Below are 22,500 nucleotides of genomic sequence, written 5' to 3'. Positions count from 1 at the left end.
CCAATGATGCATCATCTAGAGGAGTAGTAGAATGTATTTGTTTATATACCTTCAGAATGAGGCTCTTATTCTCAAACCCCCATTTTACCCCACTTGGACTTCTCATTAACCAAACAGCTAAAAAGCTCAAATTGGGAAAAAGTCTGATTTAATTTTATAGTTTCATTTTAAATATTTTCAGTGTTATGTTTAACTTAGGCCTTTTCATTAATTCATTCATTCATTCAAAATATTATACATTGATTTGTTTATAACTTTTTTGAACTGTTACGGTAGTGATCATTTTGTGGAAATGATGGTAAAATGCATATTATTTTATCCAAAAACATAATAATAATTATAAAATAGATAGTACAGATTCTAATCTCAGTGATCCAAGAGGACATTTCGTGAAAAATGACACAAGAATGTTTTGGTCAAATGTCAGTTTTGTGAGAATAACCCTATTGTTGTTATGTTGTTATAAGTCAAACAGGAAGTGATGTATTAGTGTCTCAGGGTCATGTTCATTAGGCATCAAACGTAAGAAAACTGACTGAAACAGGGAGGGATTGTGAAGTTGTCCAATAAGAAATGTTTTTTTTTTTTGCATAATGTTTTAAAACGTTTTCCATTGCATGTGGTAATGAATCCAACCCTGGTTCCAGCTTTGCCAGGCTGGAGGATCTGCCGTCAGAGCAGTGGAACCACGCTACGGTGAGGAACGCCCTCAAAGAGCTACTGAAGGAGATGAACCAAAGTTCCCTGGCCAAGGAGTGCCCTCTCTCTCAGGTAGCAGCTTATGTCATGTCATGCAAATGAGTCTCTGGGTTAGGTTGTACTGCATTGCATTAGCCTTATAGTGGTGTGGAATCATGTGCCAAGGAGTGCCCTCTCTCTCAGGTTGCATCTTATGTCATGTCATGTCATGTCATGTCATGTTATGCATCTTAGTCTCTGGCTTAGGTTGTTTTTCATTAGCTTCAGGAAGTGGTGTGCTGTTCTTACATGCCGTTTAAATGACACATGACATCCTGTATACAGATTCCAAAACAACAACGCAGATCTGTTTTCTTCTGGATTAAAGCGCTCCACATTGAGCTAAATTAGTGACTGATTGTGTTGTGGTGCTCCAGTCCATACATTATGTGACTGTGTTGTGGTGCTCCAGTCCATACCGTATGTGACTGGGTTGTGGTGCTCCAGCCCATACCGTATGTGACTGTGTTGTGGTGCTCCAGTCCATACTGTATGTGACTGTGTTGTGGTGCTCCAGTCCATACAGTATGTCACTGTGTTGTGGTGCTCCAGCCCATACCGTATGTGACTGTGTTGTGGTGCTCCAGTCCATACCGTATGTGACTGTGTTGTGGTGCTCCAGTCCATACCGTATGTGACTGTGTTGTGGTGCTCCAGTCCATACATTATGTGACTGTGTTGTGGTGCTCCAGCCCATACCGTATGTGACTGTGTTGTGGTGCTCCAGTCCATACCGTATGTGACTGTGTTGTGGTGCTCCAGCCCATACCGTATGTGACTGTGTTGTGGTGCTCCAGTCCATACCGTATGTGACTGTGTTGTGGTGCTCCAGTCCATACCGTATGTGACTGTGTTGTGGTGCTCCAGTCCATACATTATGTGACTGTGTTGTGGTGCTCCAGCCCATACCGTATGTGACTGTGTTGTGGTGCTCCAGTCCATACCGTATGTGACTGTGTTGTGGTGCTCCAGCCCATACCGTATGTGACTGTGTTGTGGTGCTCCAGTCCATACCGTATGTGACTGTGTTGTGGTGCTCCAGTCCATACCGTATGTGACTGTGTTGTGGTGCTCCAGTCCATACCGTATGTGACTGGGTTGTGGTGCTCCAGCCCATACCGTATGTGACTGTGTTGTGGTGCTCCAGTCCATACCGTATGTGACTGTGTTGTGGTGCTCCAGTCCATACAGTATGTCACTGTGTTGTGGTGCTCCAGCCCATACCGTATGTGACTGTGTTGTGGTGCTCCAGTCCATACCGTATGTGACTGTGTTGTGGTGCTCCAGTCCATACCGTATGTGACTGTGTTGTGGTGCTCCAGTCCATACATTATGTGACTGTGTTGTGGTGCTCCAGCCCATACCGTATGTGACTGTGTTGTGGTGCTCCAGTCCATACCGTATGTGACTGTGTTGTGGTGCTCCAGTCCATACCGTATGTGACTGTGTTGTGGTGCTCCAGTCCATACCGTATGTGACTGTGTTGTGGTGCTCCAGTCCATACCGTATGTGACTGTGTTGTGGTGCTCCAGTCCATACCGTATGTGACTGTGTTGTGGTGCTCCAGTCCATACCGTATGTGACTGTGTTGTGGTGCTCCAGTCCATACCGTATGTGACTGTGTTGTGGCGCTCCAGCCCATACAGTATGTGGTCCTTATAGGTCTAGTATTGCACAGGACTGTGGGGAATTGTACACAGTCACTAAAACACACACTCATTAAAACACACACTTACTAAAACACACACTGCATTCACCCTCTCTCTCTCTCTCTCTCTCTCTCTCTCTCGCTCTCTCTCTCTCTCATCAGAGTATGATCTCTGCCATAGTCAACAGCTCGTACTATGCCAACGTGTCCACCTCCAAGTGCCAGGAGTTTGGCCGCTGGTACAAGAAGTACAAAAGGATTCAAGGTGAGGTGTGTCCCCTCTTGGCTCCCGTAACCGTACACACCCCACAGGGACAATACAATGTCATTAGCACCTTCCTCTATGCCTCTCCTCTATAACATTGCCTGTCATTGGTTGGGATCCTAACTGTACGTCTCTCCCTCTATAACATTGCCTGTCATTGGCTGGTATCCTAACTGTAATTCCTTGAGTTTACCCAAGTGTTGGGCCCTTCTTTCAGCAGACAGTTATTATTGGCTCTTGAGTAGTGTCGGCTCAAGCTTTTGGGGGCCTAAGGCAAGACTTGATTGTGGGGGGCCACCTCCCGCGTTAAAGGAAAAATCAGCTAAAAAACTATATTTTGGGACTGTACTAACAGTGGACTAATGAAAACAAAACCAAAAGATAGTTTTGGAGCTGATTTGTCCTTTAAGGCCATACACACAGTCTGCTTATAGGGGATACAGCACTGCTCTTGAGCAGGCCTCTGAGATGTGGGTTAACTAAACTGCAAACCCCCCCCCCCCCCAGAGAACATTATGTTCTGCTGACCAGCAGGGACCACTGTGTTTGGGGAGCTAGACAGTTGCTTCAATCCTGAGATGACCCTATACAGCAGTAACAGTACTGATACTTAGGGGGGGGGGGGGGGGGGGGGGGCATTAGACATGGTATTAGATACAGCTCTGTAGAGACCAGAGACCCCACCATGATGCATGGTATTAGAGACAGCTCTATAGAGACCCCACCATGATGCATGGTATTAGAGACAGCTCTATAGAGACCCCACCATGATGCATGGTATTAGAGACAGCTCTATAGAGACCAGAGACCCCACCATGATGCATGGTATTAGAGACAGCTCTATAGAGACCCCACCATGATGCATGGTATTAGAGACAGCTCTATAGAGACCCCACCATGATGCATGGTATTAGAGACAGCTCTATAGAGACCCCACCATGATGCATGGTATTAGAGACAGCTCTATAGAGACCCCACCATGATGCATGGTATTAGATACAGCTCTATAGAGACTAGAGACCCCACCATGATGCATGGTATTAGAGACAGCTCTATAGAGACCAGAGACCCCACCATGATGCATGGTATTAGAGACAGCTCTATAGAGACCCCACCATGATGCATGGTATTAGAGACAGCTCTATAGAGACCCCACCATGATGCATGGTATTAGAGACAGCTCTATAGAGACCCCACCATGATGCATGGTATTAGAGACAGCTCTATAGAGACTAGAGACCCCACCATGATGCATGGTATTAGAGACAGCTCTATAGAGACCCCACCATGATGCATGGTATTAGAGACAGCTCTATAGAGACTAGAGACCCCACCATGATGCATGGTATTAGAGACAGCTCTATAGAGACTAGAGACCCCACCATGATGCATGGTATTAGAGACAGCTCTATAGAGACCCCACCATGATGCATGGTATTAGAGACAGCTCTATAGAGACCCCACCATGATGCATGGTATTAGATACAGCTCTATAGAGACTAGAGACCCCACCATGATGCATGGTATTAGAGACAGCTCTATAGAGACCAGAGACCCCACCATGATGCATGGTATTAGAGACAGCTCTATAGAGACCCCACCATGATGCATGGTATTAGAGACAGCTCTATAGAGACCCCACCATGATGCATGGTATTAGAGACAGCTCTATAGAGACTAGAGACCCCACCATGATGCATGGTATTAGAGACAGCTCTATAGAGACTAGAGACCCCACCATGATGCATGGTATTAGAGACAGCTCTATAGAGACCCCACCATGATGCATGGTATTAGAGACAGCTCTATAGAGACCCCACCATGATGCATGGTATTAGAGACAGCTCTATAGAGACCTCACCATGATGCATGGTATTAGAGACAGCTCTATAGAGACCCCACCATGATGCATGGTATTAGAGACAGCTCTATAGAGACTAGAGACCCCACCATGATGCATGGTATTAGAGACAGCTCTATAGAGACTAGAGACCCCACCATGATGCATGGTATTAGAGACAGCTCTATAGAGACTAGAGACCCCACCATGATGCATGGTATTAGAGACAGCTCTATAGAGACCCCACCATGATGCATGGTTCACATAATCATTTAATGTCACCCTTAATATAGCAGAGAAAACCAAACACTGTCAGCCTCTAATCAGAAGCAGCCGCCAGCCACTCCACACTGGGAGATCCCTTTACACACACACGCAGGGGCATGGGCACACACACACACACACACAAACAAACACACACACACACAAACACACACACGCAACACATACAGAGTGCATGCACACACATGGACGCACAAACACGACGAACACGACGCACACATGCACTCACACACACACACTTCGACCTCATAGCAGACCATGTACCCCCTCCTTTCTCCCTCCTCCCTGTTTAACGGTGTCATTCCAACATGGAGGCAGATCAAAGTTGACACCAGACCACAAACACAGAGAGAAGTGGGAGAGTGAGATAAATGGTGCCTGTGGTCTGACAGGGAGGGAGAGAGGGAGGGAAGGAGGAGGGAGGAGGGAATGAGGGAGGAGGGAGTGAGGGAGGGAGGGAGGGAGGGAGGGAAGGAAGGAAGGAAGGAAGGAAGGAAGGAAGGAAGGAAGGAAGGAAGGAAGGAAGGAAGGAAGGAAGGAAGGAAGGAAGGAAGGAAGGAAGGAAGGAAGGAAGGAAGGAAGGAAGGAAGGAAGAGAGGGAGGGAGGGAGGGAGGGAGGGAGGGAGGGAGGGAGGGAGGGAGGGAGGAGGGGAAAGGTCAGGTTCCCTACAGCCTATAGTATTAGTTTTGTACTGTTCTGCTCTGCGGCCCCCACAGACAAACAGACTGTAGCCCTCCAGATGTGGTAAAACTGGGAATGGGAAGTTCCCATTGGATTAGTGTAGTTACCTCAGAATCTGATTGGAGGATCTACTTGTCAGTCTTAGGACCTTCTGTTGATGTCATTTGCATGGATGTATGGATGGATAAATGGATGGATAAAGGATGGATGTTGTTCAATGTATAGCCTACCTACTGAACCGTATAGCATAGTGTTGTTAACCAGTCTGATATATAGCATGTGACTTCACTACAGGTGAATACCTGGAGAAGATGTGGTCAGGACGGGATAAACCTAACATTAAAGGTGAGTTGGAAGGAACGTCCATTACCTGAACATCTATATAGTACCTGAACAGTATATAGATGGTATTGGGAGCTTTTCAGACCTCCTCTCACCACCATGTCATCTCCAGTATATAGATGGTATTGGGAGCTCTTCAGACCTCCTCTCACCACCATGTCATCTCCAGTATATAGATGGTATTGGGAGCTTTTCAGACCTCCTCTCACCACCATGTCATCTCCAGTATATAGATGGTATTGGGAGCTCTTCAGACATCCTCTCACCACCATGTCATCTCCAGTATATAGATGGTATTGGGAGCTCTTCAGACCTCCTCTCACCACCATGTCATCTCCAGTATATAGATGGTATTGGGAGCTCTTCAGACCTCCTCTCACCACCATGTCATCTCCAGTATATAGATGGTATTGGGAGCTCTTCAGACCTCCTCTCACCACCATGTCATCTCCAGTATATAGATGGTATTGGGAGCTCTTCAGACCTCCTCTCACCACCATGTCTGTTTGTTTGTGTGTATCTGCAGTGGAGAGGGACAGCATGTCAGACGTATGTGTCCTTGGACAGCGCCCCCTCTCTCACCTGACCCCACCAACCCAGCTTGGAGGGTTACCCCTCAAGGTTGGACTAGGGGACCCCCAAACCCCCAGCCAGCAACAGGCCCTCCCCCACCCGTCTCAGCAGCACTCACCCCACAGACAGCACCACCACAGCCCCCCGCCCAGAGGCCAGCCGCCCCCTCCCGGTCCTCCGGACTCCCTCCAACCCTTACTGGGCCCGGGCGGTCTCCTCTCTCCCCAGCTCAGCCCTCAGCTGGTCAGGCAACAACTGGCCATGGCCCACCTCATCAACCAGCAGCTAGCCGTTAGCCGCCTGTTAGCCCACCAGCACAGTCCGCAGGCCCTCCACCAGCAGCAGCACCAACAGTTCCTCAACCACCCACCCATCCCACGCTCTTGCAAAGCCCCAGGAGGCCTCACTGATCCCGGGATGAATCCGTCGGCCGTGGAGGTCTGTCCGGACATCTACCATCAGGTCAGAGAGGAGCTGAAGAGGGCCAGCGTCTCTCAGGCTGTGTTCGCCAGGGTGGCCTTCAACCGCACACAGGTGAGACATCTACCTCCACTTCTACTTCCATTACTAACCACTCCTGAGACCACCACTTAAGTCCAATTTTCACTTAATCTCCCATTGACATCAATGCGTCAATGATTCGCCCCTATAACTGGAAGGAGTGGCTGTGGTTCTGACTTTTTCGGGATCTTTAGTCCACGGCACTAAAAGATCCGGAGCCCCCGAAGCTTCTGCACAGAGATCAGGCTACTCAGGCCAATGGTTTTGGTGTTGTTTAATAAAGTTAGATCAAAGCTGAATCAATGTCTGCCAGATCACATAAGGATCACAGTATTCTACATAACACAACCCAATATAATAGCATAGTATAACTTTACTCAACAACGTGCCACTAGGCAAAATACACCGGTAGTCTATGCTGCAGTTAGTTAACACCATCTGCTCTAAGATCCGTTCACTCCGTCATTCAACACAACACTGTAGGCTACTTCAAAACAACACTGTATAACTCAAGAAGATCTAAATGCATATCCCCATGAAACTGACTGAGATCAAATGGTTACTATGCAGAATGATGCTGCATGGATGTTTCACTGGTAAAACTTGAACAATTATCATGCACGATTGAATACGGTGTTGTTTTGTCTTCCAGTAACGTTACACTATGCTATTATATTGAGTTCTGTAATGTAGAATACTGTGATCATTATGGGATCTTGGAGACATTGATTCAGCTTTGATCTAACTTTATTAAACAAGCACCATTCGCCAGAGTAGCTGATACACACATGTGGTCTGCACATGCGCAGAAGCTTCGGGAAGCTCTGGATCTTTGAGTCCAGCGGACTAAAGATCCCGAAAAAGTCGGATCCACAGCCACGGCCAGAACTGTAACCACTGTAGCTTTTGAAGGGTCTCAGAGTTGGTTGTGCTATGTGTATAACACATAGCACAACTACTATGAACAACTAACAATAGACAGATTGTAACTGTAAACAGTAAACACACAAGTTACAATAGTAACATCAACTCACTTCTGTCCACACACTGAGCAGGCAAGAGTACTGTCAGGAGTCCGCCCGCTAGCAACCACCTGACCCTAGCAACCTATCAGTGGCCTGGTCACAGAGGTTGCTGGGAATTTGGGGACCCAGTTTGGGGACCCCCTAGTCTCTCTGGCACCGTTGGGGGATGGATGTAGTGAGCTGCATGAAGTGATAAGACTCATAGGCAGGGGAATCCGTAACACCTTTTGTATATCAGCAGTTGTCACAAAGTGCTTTTAAAGTAATCCCATATAATATCATATTGAACATCGAATTATAGGATTGTCCTCCCGAGTGGCGCAGTGGTCTAAGGCACTGCATCGCAGTGCTAGCTGTGCCACTAGAGATCCTGGTTCGAATCCAGGCTCTGTTGTAGCCGGCCGCGACCGGGAGACCCATGGGGCGGCGCACAATTGGCCCAGCGTCGTCCAGGGTAGGGGAGGGAATGGCCGGCAGGGGATGTTGGTAGAGCATGGCGTTTGCAACGCCAGGGTTGTGGGTTCGATTCCCACGGGGGGGGCCAGTATGAAAAAAATATATAATGTATGCACTCACTAACTGTAAGTCGCTCTGGATAAGAGCGTCTGCTAAATGACTAAAACGTAAATGTAAATTAGGGATCTGCCTAAAACCCTAGCATGTAATATGAGTGTTCTGAAAGCTGACTATAACTCCTTTTCACTGATACTGACTGTTGAGAAATACACTGACATAGGGACATTCTTACCTAAAGAGAGTAGTGTAGTGTAGTGTAGTGTAGTGTAGTGTAGAGTAGAGTAGTAATACAGTAATAGGGTGAAGACAAGAGGCCAGCTGACTGCCCTCATTCTACTGGAGTCTGAACAGGGAACAGATGAAAACCCTTCCTTTATATTCTTCAATGGAGCAAGTTTTCATCAATGAGAGGCAATGAGAGAATTAGAGTATGAAAGGGTACTTGGAGGATCCTTGCTAAGAGACCTGACGTTTGCGCGCATGTTTGTGTCTTAGGGCCTGCTGTCTGAGATCCTTCGTAAAGAGGAGGACCCTCGCCAGGCCTCCCAGTCACTCCTGGTCAACCTCAAAGCTATGCAGAACTTCCTGATCCTCCACGAGAGCGAACGCGACCGCATTTACCAGGAGGAGCGTGAACGCAGCATGAACCCCAACCTCAACCTAGGCAACCTGGCCCCAACCAATCAGAACTCCAGCTCCACTGGCCAGCGACTCATTCAGGTACACATACCCAGGTGTCCTCATTTTACGTTGAATAGGAGCACTAGGGAACAGCCACATCAGACACACACATCTACAACCACACCTGGCTTTAAATAGTATTTCTATTTTCTCCTACATGAAGTGCCAGGGTGGGTGGGGTTTGCACTTTTGGGACTATTGCATTGGTTCCATTGCGTTAGGAAATCTCAATGAAGTGAAGCTTTAGAATTTGAAGGAAAACAAATACTATTCGAGCCCGGGTCTGGCTACAACCCACCGCACACCAGAGAACACAGGCCTGTGTCACTGTAGTTACATCACACACAGACCACTCCTGCCAGCACACACACAGGTAATCTCTTTAGGGACTCAGTAACCTAGGTGATTAGCCAGTCTTGCTCACTAACAACTCTCTCTTTATTTCTCTCTCCCCCCCCCCTCCTCCCTGCAGCCCAAGCCCCCCCTGGCCCAGGTCAGTGATGAGCTGCCCCTGAAGCAGGAGTCCCTGATCAACATCACCTCAGGGATCTATGATGAGATCCAGCAGGAGATGAAGAGAGCCAAGGTGTCCCAGGCCCTGTTCGCCAAGGTGGCCGCCAACAAGAGCCAGGTCAGTCTACACCCACATACAGTATACCAGGGGTCACCAACAAGAGCCAGGTCAGTCTACACACATACAGTATACCAGGGGTCACCAACAAGAGCCAGGTCAGTCTACACACATACAGTATACCAGGGGTCACCAACAAGAGCCAGGTCAGTCTACACCCATACAGTATACCAGGGGTCACCAACAAGAGCCAGGTCAGTCTACACCCATACAGTATACCAGGGGTCACCAACAAGAGCCAGGTCACCCTACACACATACAGTATACCAGGGGTCACCAACAAGAGCCAGGTCAGCCTACACACATACAGTATACCAGGGGTCACCAACAAGAGCCAGGTCAGTCTACACACATACAGTATACCAGGGGTCACCAACAAGAGCCAGGTCAGTCTACACACATACAGTATACCAGGGGTCACCAACAAGAGCCAGGTCAGTCTACACCCATACAGTATACCAGGGGTCACCAACAAGAGCCAGGTCAGTCTACACCCATACAGTATACCAGGGGTCACCAACAAGAGCCAGGTCAGCCTACACACATACAGTATACCAGGGGTCACCAACAAGAGCCAGGTCAGCCTACACACATACAGTATACCAGGGGTCACCAACAAGAGCCAGGTCAGTCTACACACATAGAGTATACTGTATATAAGTATATCATACCAATACTATACTCTAGTTCAAGTGAGAGGTGCTTAGTGGTGTTTTGTTTGAAGCGACCTAGCTAAAGGTGAATTCCTGACATCCAGTGATCAGGATGCTTAGTAAAATGTTATCTGTAAACATCCGTAACACACACACTCATGTGCATGCCCACACATGCAAACAATGCACACACACTCCCACACAATGGAGAATGTTATTTCTACTGGGTTGATGAACTGTGGTGGATTTGATGGGGGATAAGATCACATATCGGGGTATGTGGGTGGGGATGTCAAGCATGCAGTGTCTGGTTGGTACCACAGGCTGTGGTATCTGATTGTCAGCGCCTGTGGCACCATCATGTGGGCGTCCGGGGCCGGGTAGAGATAAAAGGAACGTCTGGCACGCCAGCCAAAGGAGCTGGCTTACGTGTGTGTGCTTATTGTATGTGTGTGTATCCTGGGTTACGGCTGTGGTTCTCAACAAATACACTCCAAATGCCTACCATCCTGAGTCCTCCTCGTGTGTTTATGTTAGGGGGACAGAGCATGTCGGGATGTGGTGGCACATGACGGAGAGGGATCCACTGGAGATAGCCTTCTAGGAGAAGGGGGGCTTGGGATATGTTATGATGTCTGTGCAAAGCTCATCAGAATCCGTCCTCACGGTTTGGGTTAGTGTCAGAGACAGACATCTTTGGTTCACTGTCTATGTGTGACTGGTATTTGATAAGAGAGAATGGTTTGACCTGTGAAGTCTTGTGGTCTGAGGGTTGTACATAGAGATCACATGATCACGGCTGGTCTAAGGGTTGTACATAGAGATCACATGATCACGGCTGGTCTAAGGGTTGTACATAGAGATCACATGATCACGGCTGGTCTGAGGGTTGTTCATAGAGATCACATGATCACGGCTGGTCTGAGGGTTGTACATAGAGATCACATGATCACGGCTGGTCTGAGGGTTGTACATAGAGATCACATGATCACGGCTGGTCTGAGGGTTGTACATAGAGATAACATGATCACGGCTGGTCTGAGGGTTGTACATAGAGATCACATGATCACGGCTGGTCTGAGGGTTGTACATAGAGATCACATGATCACGGCTGGTCTGAGGGTTGTACATAGAGATAACATGATCACGGCTGGTCTGAGGGTTGTACATAGAGATCACATGATCACGGCTGGTTTGAGGGTTGTACATAGAGATCACATGATCACGGCTGGTCTGAGGGTTGTACATAGAGATCACATGATCAAGGCAGGAATAAGTTGTGAGGATTCTTGAGGAAGACATAAATAGACTGCTGTTGTTCTGGGGTGGTTGTAGTTTTGACTATCTAAGAAGTGCATTATAGAATAGAAAAAATGGGTTGTGTGTGTGTGTGTTTTCGCGCCCGCTAGTCTGGTCTGCGTATACACATGTGAGATACATGCTTGTGTGTCTCTGTGTGTGTGCCACTGCTGGTTTGAGGGTAGGGTCTCCTACAGGCCTGGCTCTCAGTGAGGGGTCATGGCTCAGTGACCCCATCTGGCTATGGCCCTCTCCGGAGAGATGGATGGAGGGAGGGAGGTAGAGAGGGAGCACTGAGGGTCTGGAGGAGGCTGTGTACAAACAACAGCTGGTGTCAGTGCCTGAGCCAGTCTAGCGGAGATAATCAGATCTCTCTCTCTCTCCCTCTCTCTCTCTCTCTCTCTCTCTCCCTCTCAGCCCCACATCATTTTCATCTGGAACTTGTCTTCCGCTCGTTCACCCCATCCTCTTCTTCCATGTCTCTACTCCTCTACATCTCCTTGTCCTTTCTCCCTTTACCCCCCCATCACTCTAATGCTATATGTTTAAATGACCAACAAACTTTCTCTCTCGCGTCATCCCTCCCTCTCTGTTAGGGCTGGCTGTGTGAGCTGCTGCGTTGGAAGGAGAACCCCAGCCCGGATAACCGGACTCTGTGGGAGAACCTGTGTACCATTAGAAGGTTCCTGACCCTGTCCCAGGCTGAGAGGGACATGGTGTATGAAGAGGAGTCCAAGCACCACTACAGTGAGAGGCTCCACACTATCCTCCACATGTCTCCAGAACCACAGGTGAGAGGCTCCACACTATCCTCCACATGTCTCCAGAAACACAGGTGAGAGGCTCCAGCATCCTCCACATGTCTCCAGAACCACAGGTGAGAGGCTCCAGCATCCTCCACGTCTCCAGAGACACAGGTGAGAGGCTCCAGCATCCTCCACATGTCTCCAGAAACACAGGTGAGAGGCTCCAGCATCCTCCACATGTCTCCAGAAACACAGGTGAGAGGCTCCAGCATCCTCCACATGTCTCCAGAACCACAGGTGAGAGGCTCCAGCATCCTCCACATGTCTCCAGAAACACAGGTGAGAGGCTCCAGCATCCTCCACATGTCTCCAGAAACACAGGTGAGAGGCTCCAGCTCCACACCATCCTCCACGTGTCTCCAGAACCACAGGTGAGAGGCCCGAGGGGAGAGGGGTCACTCCTGGCAAGTATCTCACCGGTATACGCCTTGGACGCTCCCCCCCCCCCCCCCCCCCCCCCACACAAATTACTTATTGGACACAATTGCAGCTGAAGCTACAATCATAGAGTGTGCCCACAAAAAGCAAAGGAATCTTCGCCTCAGTCCCTCAAAACAATTACAGACAGATGTGAAAGACTCACAGTTAACCAGAAATAAAAGTTGATGAAGTATGCCTTTCAGTTTCGTGATAAGCTTGTTGTATGTTGTAAGGATACTTCCCTGAGAGGGCCTAAACAATTCCATCTCTAAATTCAGACAACAATCTATTTCCTTCTACTCTCTCTCTCTCTCTCTCTCTCTCTCTCTCTCTCTCTCTCTCTCTCTCTCTCTCTCGTTCGTTCGTTGAGTACAGGATTGGACCAAGGTGCAGCGTGGTATGCGTACATGTTAGTTTATTAAATAAACACTGAACAAAACAACAAAAGCAACGTAACGTGAAGTTCTAAAGGCTAACATCAAACAAGCCAAACACACAGAAACAAGATCCCACAACATAGGTAGGCAACATGGCTGCCTAAGTCTGATCCCCAATCAGAGACAACGATCGACAGCTGCCTCTGATTGGGAACCACACCCGGCCAACATAGATATACAAACATAGAATGTACACCCTGACCAAACCAACAAGAAACAACAGGCATTAAAGGGCATAACACTCTCTCTCTCTATCTCTCAATTCAATTCAATTCAATTCAATTTAAGGGCTTTATTAGCATGGGAAACGTGTGTTAACATTGCCAAAGCAAGTGAAGTAGTTAGTAAACAAAAGTGAAATAAACAATAAATATTAACAGTAAACATTACACTCAGAAGTTCGAAAAGAATAAAGACATTTAAAATGTCATATTATGTATATATACAGTGTTGTAACAATGTGCAAATAGTTAAAGTACAAATGGGAAAATAAAAAAACATAATTATGGGTTGTATTTACAATGGTGTTTGTTCTTCACTGGTTGCCTTTTTCTTGTGGCAACGGGTCACAAATCTTGCTGCTGTGATGGCACACTGTGGTATTTCACCCAGTAGATAAGGGAGTTTATCAAAATTGGGTTTGTTTTCGAATTCTTTGTGGATCTGTGTAATCTGAGGGAAGTATGTTTCTCTAATATGGTCATACATTTGGCAGGAGGTCAGGAAGTGCAGCTCAGTTTCCACCTCATTTTGTGGGCAGTGTGCACATAGCCTGTCTTCTCTTGAGAGCCAGGTCTGCCTACGGCGGCCTTTCTCAATAGCAAGGCTATGCTCACTGAGTCTGTACATAGTCAAAGCTTTCCTTAAGTTTGAATCAGTCACAGTGGTCAGGTATTCTGCCACTGTGTACTCTCTGTTTAGGGCCAAATAGCATTCTAGTTTGCTCAGTTTTTTTGTTAATTCTTTCCAATGTGTCAAGTAATTCTCTTTTTGTTTTCTCATGATTTGGTTGGGTCTAATTGTGTTGCTGTCCTGAGGCTCTGAGGGGTCTGTTTGTGTTTGTGAACAGAACCCCAGGACCAGCTTGCTTAGGGGACTCTTCTTCAGGTTCATCTCTCTGTAGGTGATGGCTTTGTTATGGAAGGTTTGGGAATCGCTTCCTTTTAGGTGGTTGTAGAATTTAACGGCTCTTTTCTGGATTTTGATAATTAGCGGGTATCGGCCTAATTCTGCTCTGCATGCATTATTTGGTGTTATTCGTTGTGGTTTACCCATACACCTCCATTTTGGATAGATAGCTCTTCGTGTTGTTGTTTGTTTAGTGTTTTCCAATTTTCCCAGAAGTGGTTAGAGTCTATGGATTCTTCAATTACATTGAGCTGATTTCTGACATGCTGTTCCTTCTTTTTCCGTAGTGAATTTCTGTATTGTTTTAGTGATTCACCATAGTGAAGGCGTAGGCTCAGGTTTTCTGGGTCTCTATGTTTTTGGTTGGATAGGTTTCTCAATTTCTTTCTTAGGTTTTTACATTCTTCATCAAACCATTTGTCATTGTTGTTACTTTTCTTTGGTTTTCTGTTAGAGATTTTTTAGATTTGATAGGGAAGCTGAGAGGTCAAATATACTGTTTAGGTTTTCTACTGCCAAGTTTACACCTTCACTATTACAGTGGAACGTTTTGTCCAGGAAGTTGTCTAAAAGGGATTAAATTTGTTGTTGCCTAATTGTTTTTTGGTAGGTTTCGACACTACTTTCCTTCCATCTATAGCATTTCTTAATATTATTCAGTTCCTTTGGTTTTGATGCCTCATGATTAAGTATTGCTCTGTTCAAGTAGACTGTGATTTTGCTGTGGTCTGATAGGGGTGTCATTGGGCTGACTGTGAACGCTCTGAGAGACTCTGGGTTGAGGTCAGTGATAAAGTAGTCTACAGTACTACTGCCAAGAGATGAGCTATAGGTGTACCTACCATAGGAGTCCCCTCGAAGCCTACCATTGACTATGTACATACCCAGCGTGCAACAGAGCTGCAGGAGTTGTGACCCATTTTTGTTGGTTATGTTGTCGTAGTTGCACCTAGGGGGCGTATGGGGGAGGGAATGCTGTCACCTCCAGGTAGGTGTTTGTCCCCCTGTGTACTGAGTGTGTCAGGTTCTTGTCCAGTTCTGACATTTAGGTGGCCACAGACTAGTACATGTCCCTGGGTCTGGAAATGGTTGATGTCCACCTCCAGCATGGAGAAGCTGTCTTCATTAAAGTATGGGGATTCTAGTGGGGGGATATAGGTAGCACACAGGAGGACATATTTTTCTCTGTTGAGATCATTTCCTTTTGAATTTCTAGCCAAATGTAAAATGTTCCTGTTTTGATTAATTTAATAGAGTGAGTTAGGTCTGCTCTATATCAAATTAGCATACCCCCTGAGTCCCTTACCTGTTTCACACCTGTTAGTTTGGTGGATGGGACTACCAGCTCTCTGTAACCTAGAGGGCAACCAGTGGGTCCGTCTCCTTTATACCATGTTTCTTGTAGGATGACAATGTCTGTGTTTCCAATTTCTTTGGTGAAGTCCGGGTTCCTGCTCTTTAGGCCAAAGGCAGATGACCTCAGGCCTTGGATATTCCAGGATGAGATAGTGAAGGCTTTGTGTTCCATAAAGTGTCTAATGTTGTTGGTCGTGTGGTTTGGCCTCAGGCCAGTAATTGTGAGCAGAGCCTGCTGAGCATCTGGTACATGCCATTGGCTTGGGCTAGTGTAAGAGAGTGGGGGTTGGACCTGTTTGCCTGCTCATGGCCTGGGCGTATGTGTGACTTTCATGTTGAGGCCCTCTTTGCAGGAGTGGGGGGCATGGGGTGGGTAGGAGGGGCATAGGTCTGATCTGAGGGGGCCTAAATGGGGTGTGGGCATGGTTGACTTGGGGGGGGTAATTGGTTGGGGTGGGGGTGGGGGTAGGGGTGTGGATGTGGCGGGTGGTGTTGTGGTCTGGATGTAGGTCCTCTCGGCGGGGGTCCTCTATTTGTAGGTCCAGGGTGGGGGGTCCCGCAGGTCTGGGAGAGTGTCTCGCTGGTCTGGGCGGGGTGTCTGTTGATCTGTTGCTCCTGTGTGAGGTGTTGGGTCTGCGGTTGAGGGCAATATCCTTTAGGGTCCGGGCGAAGGTGGGCACTGCTGCCTTGTATAGGTGGACCTGGTCATAAAGGCTGTTCAAGTCCAGGGTGGAGTGGTGGGCCAGTTAGACATTTCGTTTTGAGGCACAGTCACGGGAAATACTTGCGTTTACTTGCTGTATGGTAGCAGGGTGGAAGTCTTTTCGTGGTAGCAGGTTGAGATAACCACTTGTGCGTTGGGGAAAGTAGAATAAGCTTTTTCTATCACTCCCATTCCTGCTGTGTTCTCAGGTCGTTTGTGCCTTTTGTGTATTATTATGTGGCTGCATGATCCTAGTTGGTCCTCAGACAGAAGGTCTAGGGCGGCTGGGTGTTTGGACACTCTCTCTCTCTCTCTCTCTCTCTCTCTCTCTCTCTCTCTCTCGCTCTCTCTCTCTCTCTCTCTCTCTCTCTCTCTCTCTCTCTCTCTCTCTCTCTCTCTCTCTCTCTCTCTCTCTCTCTCTCCCTCTCTCTCTCTCTCTCATCTCTCTCTCTCTCTCTCTCTCTCCTCTCTCTCTCTCTCTTCCTCTCTCTCTCTCTCTCTCTCTCTCTCTCTCTCTCTCTCTCTTCTATCTCTCTCTCTCTCTCTCTCTCTCCTCTCTCTCTCTCTCTCTCTCTCTCTCTCTCTCTCCTCTCTCTCTCTCTCTCTCTCTCTTCTTTTAATAAATAAGCGTCTTGGGAAGGATGTTGTGGTCACACCATGAACACATTCCTTCACTGCTCTCCTAGAATGTCTGGGACCCAAGCAGGGACATAAATCTGCTAAAGATCCCAGCCTCATCCTCAGTGATGGCGCCTAGAGAGAAGAGAGGGAGGGGAAGTGAGAAAAGGGAAGGAGAGAGGAGGTGGATGATAGGAGAAGTGGATATGTAAGGTAATGGGGAGAGAGAACAAGGGAGAGAGAGAGAGAGAGAGAGAGAGAGAGAGAGAGGAGAGAGAGAGAGAGAGAGAGAGAGAGAGAGAGAGAGAGAGAGAGAGAGAGAGAGAGAGAGAGAGAGAGAGAGAGAGAGAGAGAGAGAGAGAGAGAGAGAGAGAGAGAGAGAGAGACAGTTGATAAATGGATAAGAGAGAGAAGCTACATATGATGATGATCTGGCTGTAGGCACCATAAATATGCTATAAATGATTTGGACGATATCATTCTGTGGTAAACGTTGCCAGCTCCAGGCAGACTGGGTGGTCCTGTAGATGTAATTTATCTCTCTCAGAACTACAGGGGGCTGCTTGTGGATGCTGCTGTGCTGGATGCTTTGCTCTTATCCCCATGGGCCCCTCCCTCCCTCTGCCCCTCCCTCCCCAGACCCCCACCATGTCTGTACTGTACCCTTCCACACACCCCCAGGCTCCACCACACACCACACATGTGTCCCAGCTGTGCTACACACACACACACACACACACACACACACACACACACACACACACACACACACACACACACACACACACACACACACACACACTAACATAAGAACACACACACACACACTAACATAAGAACACACACACACTCACTCACAAACATATAGACAATTAATGACTCATAATCCCCACACCCCCACACCTTCTCTCTGGTGTAGTGGAGGTGAAGTCATGCAGAAAGCTGACTTCTGATCATTACATATTAATTAGTGTGTTAGTAGGGTCTCAGAGGGTAACAACATCCCCCCAACCCCCAACCCCCTGCCTCCCCCTTCAGGGTCTGTCTGTACCCCATGGAGACCCTTCCTAATCAGGACAGATACATTATTCAGTCTCTATCATGCTTTCATACTCTCCTCACAGCTGATTGACTTTGCTTGATGAGAGTCATTTCCTCCAGAGTGTTGCTTCCATAATGACAACAGAGAAAGAAAGAACCAGGGATATTTTAGTGATGTTGTGTGTTCTGTTGGTGGGTTGATTTAGAATTATGATATTTTAGTGATGTTGTGTGTTCTGTTGGTGGTTTGGATTGAGAGTTATAGAAGGAATGACTGGATGGATTGTTAAAGGGTTTCAAGGACAGTGGTGGGATGCCTGGGAAGTTTTCTTTTGGGGTAAAAAACTACAATTTTATCCCTCCACCATTTCCTTACACTAAGTCATCCACTTCCAGTCATGTTTTTCTCCTTTAAAGGGGCAATCTGCAGTTGCTACATACATTTTCTGACTTTTAAATCAATGATATGTACCCATTGATTCTTGAAGAGTATAACTTATAAATGCCTCATGACCTTACTTCAACTATCGTACCCCATCAGAACCCAGAATATAAGCTTGTTTTCTCCAATGTTTGTAAACAATGTAAATGTTAACAACCACTGTATCACCTCAAAACATGGCTAAAACTATAATTTTGATATCATGGATGGTCAGTCCTTGCATCCATAGCTCTCTCTATGAATTTGAGAGTGGTAACATTTCTCCAGCCCCATCCCTCAGCTTGTTACCGAAACTTCAGATTGCCCCTTTATGACATCAGAAATAGACAAGGAGGCATAAAACAACTAGCCCACACATTTCCTGCAAAAGCAAAAGGCCTTCCCTCACCAACCCACCAAAGAGCATTTAGAAATACTCCATGGTCTGGCCTAACCTCAATATTATTTGAAACATACCATGTTATTATTGAAGGGGGGGGAATCATTACTATTATCTTTATTTAGGTCCTTTAATTTCCCCGGACCACAGATTTATGGGCGCAGCATTCCAGTGTTTGGGTGTTCAGGCACCCCGCCCTTCTAATAGCCCCAGGAGAGGGGAGTGTGACGGGCCTGGGACCTCTCTGTCTGGTCAATGTGATCTCAGCTTTAGTACCACACGTTCCAAGCAACCCCCTAGGATGTTAAAGAAACAGGCTGAGAGGGGGGAGTTGTTGTTGTTGTTGTTTATGAGGTTTTAGGGAACTCTCTGGTCAATGGGATCTCAGCTCTAGTACCAGCACACTTATGTTGTTTGAATAGTTTTTCAGTTGATTATATGAATGTACAGATTGTGTTGTCAGACATATAGTTAGAATATGGACTGATTATTACTTAGAGTATGTGGACTGATTTCCTATGTTGACAGTCTGCTCTGATGGGATTCAACATGACACCTCCTCTTTTTCTCCGCAGGCTGTGCACAGGCAGCCCTTCCCTCCTAGGAAGGCCCCATCTCCATCTCACATGCGGGACCCATCCCCTCTACCCACTCCCATGCCTGGCCCCAGGGGCCACAACTCAGATGGGACTCAAGGCAGAGACAACGGCAGCGTGAGTGGCAGCTCCAGTGGTGGATCCAAAAAGCTGCGGTCGCGTACCCGGATCTCCCTGGAGGCTCTGGCCATCCTGCAGAGCTTCATCGGTGACGTGGGCCTCTACCCTGACCAGGAGGCTATCCACACCCTGTCGGCCCAGCTGGACCTGCCCAAGCACACCCTGGTCAAGTTCTTCCAGAACCAGCGCTACCACGTCAAGCACCACAACAGCACCACCCAGATGAGCGATGCAGGGGAGGGGGAGGCGTGGGAGGAGAGGGACGGTGAGGGGGTGGAAGGGACTGAGTACCGCGACGAGGAGCTGCTCTCTGGGTCGGAGGGTTCAGACGTGGCTGAGTCCAGCGAGGACGGGCGGGGTGGTTCCGAGGAGACTTACAGAACAGAGGGAAGAGGAGGAGTGGAAGGAGAGGAGGAGAAGGAGGACCAGGACCAGGGCAAAGCCTCAGGCCCCCGGCCCACCTCCCTACCCCCCTATAGGTCCCCGAAGAGTCCCCCTGACTCTGGAGAGCACCATAGATAACCCCCTCGGACCACGGAGGAGGGAAGGACAGACAGACAAGTCCAGGACAGAGGGATGGAGGGAGGACGACACAGACAGAACAGTAATGAGAAAGAATGTGTCTGGTACGGAAGCCCATGAGGATGGCTTTTGGGTAGAGGAGAGCCCTACCACACCACAGTGGATGTGGGTACAGGTCAGGACCTATGGAGGTAGACAGGCAGGGGTGGTGAAAAGACAACAGAGTACCTCAGAATGAGAGAAGAGATGCACTCTGGGTAATGAAGTCATAGACAGGCTGCTGTTAGAACATGATTCATTGTAGTCGGAAAAAAACCTTCCAAAGTGTTTAGAAAATGAAAATGGTTTCATTTATTAAATGGGCCACAAGGATGATTACAATGAAGGCATAGTTATGTGTTTCAAGCACGTCCCTTCATCACAGAGTCTGTTGTTGTATTCTTAGAGCAGTGCCCTGAGATACTGTACAGTATGTGAACAGTTTTTTCTGATTGGTTATCCTATGAACGTTCCTATAATGTCTGGAAAATCCTTGCATTGGCTGTGTGTAATGCAGTCAGTCTCCCTCAACGTCGACAAATCTTTCCCATTTCACCATCCTACCAGCACTTAAATCAAAACCATATTTATTGTTCTTGTAATAATCTAAGTTTATTGTCGTCATTATGGCTGTTATTATTATTTTCTATTTGATATCGATGATGTGTTGCTTTCTGTGTGTGAGATACATTCACAAAGCATCTCATAGTAGGAGTGCTGATCTCAGATCAGTTTAGCCTTTTACATCATAGTGAATAAGATTACATGGACAGGGGGGACCTGATCCTAGATCAGCACTCTCAGACTTTTTTTGAATACGGGCCATTGTGAGGGAGAAGAACGCTTTCAAATGAAGTTGTTACTGAACTGAGTGTACGTCCCTAGATGTACTGTATGTTGATCGATGATCTGCTTACTGTTTCCAAAACAAACTGTGACAGTCAAATCCAACCAATAAATGTACTTCTGAAAACAACTGTTGCCAGGTGAAACCTAATGTTGAATCTCCTTTTGTAAACTGGCTAAAATCAACATCTGTTTGGTTAATGAGTAAGTGTGGGTGTGAGGGCTAGATTCATGACATTGCCCTCTGAGGTAAAGAAGGACAAACTGAAATGACAATCTCACAAATTAGATGGAAATCAGTTGCAATCTCAACATAATAAATATAATATTGACTTATCTGTGTTGGTAATTTAAGTTGACCTTGTTTCCAGTTATTTGACTAAAATCGTATTGGTTTTTGACTAAATAGGCTACAAGCTGTTCTATTTCAGCTGTTTGTTAAGGTTACCCAAACACAGCAAACATTGCATATTTTTCTGGTCTTTGTACATGAAAAGGCCAAAATTCTTATACTAAAAACGTGGAAATCAATCAAACCACCATCATTAACACAATGGGAAAATCAAATGATATATTATTGAACTATTGAAATAGCGACCGAGAAAAACTAACTGGTACAGTTTAAGGCCAAGTGGAAAACAATACTGCAGGTCTGGTCAGGGATGGAATGTGAGCCTGCAGGTCTGGTCAGGGATGGAATGTGAGCCTGCAGGTCTGGTCAGGGATGGAATGTGAGCCTGCAGGTCTGGTCAGGGATGGAATGTGAGCCTGCAGGTCTGGTCAGGGATGGATTTTGTGAGCCTGCAGGTCTGGTCAGGGATGGAGTGTGAGCCTGCAAAAAAAAAAGCTGATGGGGACAGTATCTGTATCGGCTGTGAATGATGACTAACATGTACCACCAGACAAAAAGCTGATGGGGATAGTATCTGTATACTATAGAAGGTCTGGTCAGAGATGGGAGTGTGAGCATGCGGGGCAGAGGAGATGTAGTCATTGTTTGTGTGTGTCTGTAAGTTGTTGCTCATATGTACAAGTTTGTATCTGGAGTGGGGAAAAAATAGACAAAACAAATGACAAATAAAATGTATTGTTATAAAATAAAATAAAAACGAAATAAAAAAAGGCATTTCTAAAATGCCTAAAATGACAATACATATTAAATGGAAGAACTGTCTCTATAAAAGGAGCCTCCATATCAATCATCACTCCATGACGGAACTAGTACATGTAGGACCCCCCATAGTGGCTGTCCTTAACTGAAGCACCATCTATTGCTGTATATCTCTGAAATCAAACAGAAAAGTACCTGTGTGTCAACGTTAGTTCCACCTGTCAATCAAACAACACTTAGAGATGCTCCACACTACCCAC

At 46.9% G+C, this 22,500-nt stretch overlaps 1 pseudogene across 1 annotated transcript in view; it reads left to right on the top strand.

Moving 5' to 3' along the window:
• The window catches only part of LOC311109823 (DNA-binding protein SATB2-like), a 37,686-nt pseudogene extending 17,442 nt beyond the window's left edge, over window positions 1-20,244 (top strand). The window contains exons 5-12 of the transcript in view: window positions 648-771; window positions 2,549-2,651; window positions 5,750-5,800; window positions 6,324-6,904; window positions 8,908-9,132; window positions 9,566-9,724; window positions 12,273-12,467; window positions 19,582-20,244. The product of the transcript in view is annotated as a DNA-binding protein SATB2-like (transcript). The remainder of the gene's footprint in view (window positions 1-647; window positions 772-2,548; window positions 2,652-5,749; window positions 5,801-6,323; window positions 6,905-8,907; window positions 9,133-9,565; window positions 9,725-12,272; window positions 12,468-19,581) is intronic.
• The last annotated feature ends 2,256 nt before the right edge of the window (window positions 20,245-22,500 follow it).

The sequence above is a fragment of the Coregonus lavaretus genome, assembly GCF_964263955.1.
Source record: "Coregonus lavaretus genome assembly, chromosome: 35".
Taxonomy (NCBI): domain Eukaryota; kingdom Metazoa; phylum Chordata; class Actinopteri; order Salmoniformes; family Salmonidae; genus Coregonus; species Coregonus lavaretus.
The sequence above is the reverse complement of the archived record's forward strand: the minus strand, read 5'-3'. Positions and strand labels throughout refer to the sequence as shown.